This window comes from Hirundo rustica, chromosome 10 (genome assembly GCF_015227805.2).
Source record: "Hirundo rustica isolate bHirRus1 chromosome 10, bHirRus1.pri.v3, whole genome shotgun sequence".
In the NCBI taxonomy this organism is placed as follows: Eukaryota; Metazoa; Chordata; class Aves; order Passeriformes; family Hirundinidae; genus Hirundo; species Hirundo rustica.
The window spans coordinates 1,474,520-1,480,519 of record NC_053459.1 but is presented as its reverse complement, the minus strand read 5'-3'; positions in this window follow the sequence as shown (position 1 = coordinate 1,480,519).

Sequence of the window (6,000 nt, the reverse complement as noted above, 5' to 3'; positions counted from 1 at the left end):
TTTTAAAAACAAAAACCACACCACCTCTCATACTTGTCCACAAGGAGGCCCCTCCTCTGACCTCCCAGTACTCCTCAGGAATGCCCTGAGATCTGGACTGTCATGCCAGCAGTAATCTTTTTTTCCTGTTTCAGTGGGCTCTGGCTCAGGCTACAATATGCAGATAAGCACCAAGGAAACCAGATCCCAATCCTGAAACCGATGTCACCATGCACAACCAGTGCACGGCCCAGATCTGGTTCTGTGACTTTGCTGCTGCAGGGGCAAAAAGAAATGGAAAACTGCCCACTTTGGAGCCTTCTCTGAAGTGTGGAGAACCTCAGATCAGAGCTACCAGTACTCTGTCTGGGTAGAGAACTTCTCACTTATGTTCTGCCTCCAGAAGTTAAAGGCCACACAGTAAGATAAGGACATTCAAATTAATATATTCTGGCTGTCACTAGACTTTTGTCCCTTGTTCTATGAAGTTCTTTCTTCATTCCCCTCCAAATAAAGCAAAACCTCCCTGTACCATGGATGTAACCTGTAGACACTGCAGACCTCTCAGAAGCAGACCACTCCTGTCCAGAAGTTCAGCAGCTACAGGAAGGACCTGAAGGAAGCAGAGTTTAAGGCTGGAGAGGTGTGGACACGGCACAAAAACGGTTTCTATCAAGCAGCAGGTAACAGTGGCACAGCTATCATCCCTCAGTGCCCTCCAGGAGAGGCTGCAGGGAACAGTTTTTGTGTCAGGCCACGAAGCCACTGTTTGGGTAACTTTTGGAGCTCATTTGTCCCTCTGTTGTACCAACTCAAATGCTGATGGATTTGCAATTGCCTTTTCTCTCCCTGAGAGTGCTGATGAACCAGGCAGACAGCGCTGCAGGGAAGCAGGGACTGGCTGACTGCGAGGGAAACTCCAGGGGTCAGTCTGAACAGGGTGACGAGGGGCAGAGGCCACTCTGACACCTGCCACCCCTGGTGGCAGCACAGCACATCCAAGAGCTGCAGCAGAGAGTCTTTTAGAACTAATGGACTGAGAGAGTAAGAACCAAAGATCTGATCTCTGCTGCTCACCGTGTCACAGGGTGACACTGGCAGTGTCTGACCCTGCCAGCTAGCCTGAGGTCAGGGGGAGTGTCCCAGGCACCCCCCTACAGCCCAGAAGGGACAGGGCAGATTGCAAATCTCACTGACACAGCCCATCCCTGCCACCAGAAAACCCAAAGCTGAGTGTTCATACAAACAGGACAGCATTTTGAAAGCAGAGGTTTCTAAAGCACTGGCTGCTGTATCAATCTGTTCTCAGCTGCAGGTACTGAGTGCCCCACACAGCTGCGTGTGGGTGCTGAGAGCACCTGGCTTCCCAACACTGCCTGGCCACCAATCACACACCAAACCTGTGGCCTCTCAAAGCAAGGGTCACTCTGGTCAAACTGAGCTACTGCTGCTCCCATCCCACCCCACATCCCCAGAGAGGCCTCATGTGCCAGACAGTGCTGAGTACAATGCAGTACCTGTGATCCACTCTCACTCTGTTCTCTATTTTCTGATAGTGTACAAGTAGTGTTTCCTACAGGAAATCATGTTACTTGCAGCAATGATACTGGATGATAAACTCTTTACACCCAGAATAGAAATGATCAGACAAATGACTGCAGTCCTTACATGCAATTACAGAATACACAGAGGCCCTTGAAAAATGAGCTGAAAAGGCAACTGGCAGAAATCAGAAGGGAAGGGTAAGAGTGAAAGATGTGATTTGCTGAGAGGATTGGGATTTTTTAAGAGTAGAATCAGACTCAGAAAGAGACAGATTAACTAACAGAAAACAGAAGGGCAGAAAATATCCTTTATGGACTTGCAAGTTCAGAAGCAAGGAGTGGGAGCAGCAAAAGCGATAAAGAAGATTTAAACCGTCTTACATGGCCAGAGCAGAAACAGCTCACGGGGCTGAGCACACTCAGTTACCTGAGTCACAAAGCTGCTGTTCATTGCTCTGCTGTGTCACCAACAGCTCTGCTGCAGAACTGCATCTCCTCTCAACCTGGGCTTCACTGCCCTATCCTGCTCCAGGCTCCTCTTCCTGGAGGTTTTAAGCTAATCTGTGGGACGAGCAAGAGTCATCAGGTCAGCCAGGAGCCTGCAGAAAGCTGCCTCCACAGCAAGGGGCAGCTGGAGCAGCAGCAGAGCCAACATTCTCCTCCTGGGGGCTGGCAGAGCCTCCACAGCTGGTGGGAATGAGCCAAAACCACAGGCCACACAATAATGTGGCACCTGGGCTCTCACCTGCCTGACAGGTATTGTTCAGAACTGGACTAGGGTTTACTGCTCATTGTGAAGAACCATCAGGCAACACATTATCTATTTCTAGGGTTTGCACACCTTTATTAGTAAAATAAGACTTTCTTTTTGAAACTGGATGTCTAAGATAGACAATAACTCACTGTAGGTATGAATTTAGTCCACTTGAATATTCCCATATGAACCTTACACCAGAGCACCCCACAACAGTGACACCAACTGTGCACTGCAGTCATGTGTTACTAATTACCAACCTGCCATGTACACTCAAGGGAAACTGAATTTACATCAGTCAAGGCTAACAGAAAAAACATTGCTCAGAAGGAACATTCAGCTAAAACTCATAACTTAATGCTCTCTTAAAAGTTTCCGCACAAAAATTTAAACTATCCCAATATTAGTTTTTAGGTTATTCTTGTATCAAAGCCATAAAGAGAAAACCTTTTAAAGTTGCACAGCAGCAGTAAGGAATGACTTGTGTAGTATTCTTATATTTCAATTTTTGTCACTGTGTCTCTCCCACCTGCAGGTTTCAACCAAAACTTGGTGAACACACAAGAGAAAGACTGGCATTAGAAATGTGAGAGCTGGGTTCCTGCTTCCCAAATAACATCAAGAAGCAAGAACACTTTCAGCATCTGCCCATTGTAGCTTTTTCACATCTTGGTCCTTGTCAAGCACCTGTTTTTATATTAGATAAACTCTAATTCCAAGCCTGTGTGCAGCATATTACATATATGACATTCTGATGGCCTAGAACCTAGTATGGCAAGAAAAATCACCTTTTAAATTACATAATAGATACTTTCAAGCTATTCACAAGCTCCAGTGAACTCATCTTGTACTCAACTTACACGTCAAGTCTGTAAGTAATCCTGCTATGTGTGCTTTACCTGTGCTTTTTTCCTTCTAGAACACCCCTCTGATATGACTTACAGCCAAGACTCAGCCCTAACCTATAGATCTGTGTGTTGTAAGGGCTCCTCAAACCTGCAGCGTGTGCAGCATCCCCAACTTCAGCCCAAAGAACAGCCTGAGGAAACAGAAACACTGCTCTGCCCATGCACTTTTTGGGTTTGAGAGATTGTTCTCCTACTTCAAAACACAATTTCTAGGGAAAAGCTTGTTTTATAAAAGGAGTATTGTAAATCCTTAAATGCCATTTTCACATAATTTGGGTATTAGCTGGCATGACCCAGCACTCTGTAATTCCAGAGATGGAAGGTGAGGAAATTCAGCAGCTGCAATCTGAAGCTTTATAGCCAGGTGAACCTTTGCACCTTTTAGTCTCTCCAGACTGTATCTCTCAATCTGACACTTTCAATTCCATACAACCTGGAGATGCTGTTAAAGACCTGAGGCCAAAAGCTTGGCTGGCTCTCACACCAGTTATTTAAACACTGTTCAACGCTGCATGCCTTATTTAGATGCTCTGAATTATAGTTACAAAGGCTCATTTATTAATGTTACAATATACAACATTCTTAAACTTAAAACAGATCTAAGAAACCTATACAGCTTTAATTCTTGTTTTATGCTCAAATAAATGCAAACCAAATCCTTCCTTCAAGTCTGTGAATAACACTAAGTGTATTAAATTCAGTTCAACATCTTTTCATTGTAGAACCTTGGTAAGCAACATTCACATTTTTATTACCCCGAGTTTCTCCTTGGTGGGATGTGAGGCACATTCCCAAAGGCTGTCACAAGAGGAAGAAAAAGCTCTTAATGGGATCCTCCATGACAGCTCAGTACAAGGAATTTGCTAGGGAAGAAATGGAGAAACACCTACTGATGATTTAATTTTAGGCAAGGAGAACAACTGCAGTCATTTATCTTGTTTTTTCCAAACGTATCCACTCCCACTAAAGCATACCTAAATTGTATCTTTATATTCCTGCACACTGTTTATGCTCCTTCATTCTAAGCATGCCCTCTTGATAAATTCTGCAGTTTTGCCAACATTAGAACACCTAAGGCCAATGTCACCCAGGTGATATCACCTCCAGCCATGGGACACCCTCCCTTGGAGGACATAATCCTGCATAATGGAATTACACAGCCCCACCACAACAAAGCTGGAAAACTCTCCTGCAGTGGAAAATCTTTAGCCTTAAGGGTCCCTTTATGGAGAGTGTCAGTTCTGAGCAATGAAACAAAATATCCTTACTTGCGCAAATCACAATCTGCAGTAGGAGCCCTCTAAAAAAGAGCTTGCCTTTATTTTTTGTTGTGAATACACTCACCAAAAATCTATGTTGGCTGTATAACTTGGGATTTTGTGGTGGCATTTTTTTTAAACAGAGGTGCATCAACAGGTATTTCAAAATAGGAAACAACACAGGGTCATAGGATGGTCTGGGCTGGAAGGGACTTTAAAGATCATCTCATTCCAGCCCCCCACATGGGCAGGGACACCTTCCATTAGTCCAGGTTGCTCAAGGCCCCATCCAGGGATGGGACATCCACAACTTCTCAGGGCAACCTGTTCCTCTGCCTCACCACCCTTACAGTAAAAGATTTCCTCCTACCATGGAATCCAAACCTGCCCTCTCTCAGTTTAAAGCTATTCCCCTTTGCAGCAGTCTCTCTCCATCATTCTTACCTCATGAAATAGCTGATTTCCTTCAAAGAATACAATATATTGATGCATGCCACTGCTCCCTCCTTTCAGCTTTTTCCCAGGCTGTGATTTTTCAGTTTTGACCTGCCTCTAGACAAGTGGGATTTAAACTGGATCTGCCCTGGTACACCTGTAAACATAGATGATATATGCCAGAAACAACTCTTCACAAATTCAGTGTGCTCAGATTAAGCTGAATACTGATTTAAAGAGATAACATGTAAAAGAACAAGGTAATGTTTTCCTCATTATGACATTAACCATCACCTTGAATTGCAATGTGCTGGAAAGCTAAAAGAAACAGCACTTAAATCTGCCTGACAAAGGCCAAAACCTTTGGAGAAAAGAATCCAGATGTATCATGAGAAATAACCACAGAGGTGACAGAAAATACAGGCACTGCACCCAAAGAGATGGCACCAGTGAACAGACAGGGAAATAATTCAACACAGCAACCAGCAAAAGTCTAAAACAAAGAGGAGAAGAAGCAAAAGGAAAGCTGAAGTTGCCTGCTGGGAATGACCTGGCGGGCCATGAACAGAGGGAGACTTACTGAAAGCAGCTTTGTCCACAAGCTGATCCCATGGCTCCAAAGGCAGCTCCTGCTGGGGTTCCTGGAGGTGGCAGCTCAGAAGGCAGGTCCTGCTGATCAGCTCTGTGGGGAAGGCAGATTTTAAGAAGTCAGGCCAACACCTCCTTGCATTTTGTGCGCCTCCTCCCACCAGGGCTGTTTCAAACACCTTGTCAAGCGCCCGATTTGTCCACTCAATTAAAATCTGCCATTTGTCTGACTACCAGTACAGATGACTCCTTCCCCCTGTAATCTGTGATCTTCCTGAGTTACAGAAATGCCACTTTCTACAGAGGCTCAGGCACGTGTGCTCTCTAGTGGGAGCTGTCAAAGACCAAGTATTCCTGACTGCAAAGTAATTATGCTCCTGAAGGACAACTTTTTGATCAATCATGTTGCTGAACAAAACCATCTGCAGAATCTGCATCAAGAGCTCCTGCATGCTGTTTAAAACACAACACTCTCCTGATGTTTGCCAGGACCCCATCAGCTGGGCTGTTACCTGTGACAGCAGCTCCAGAGG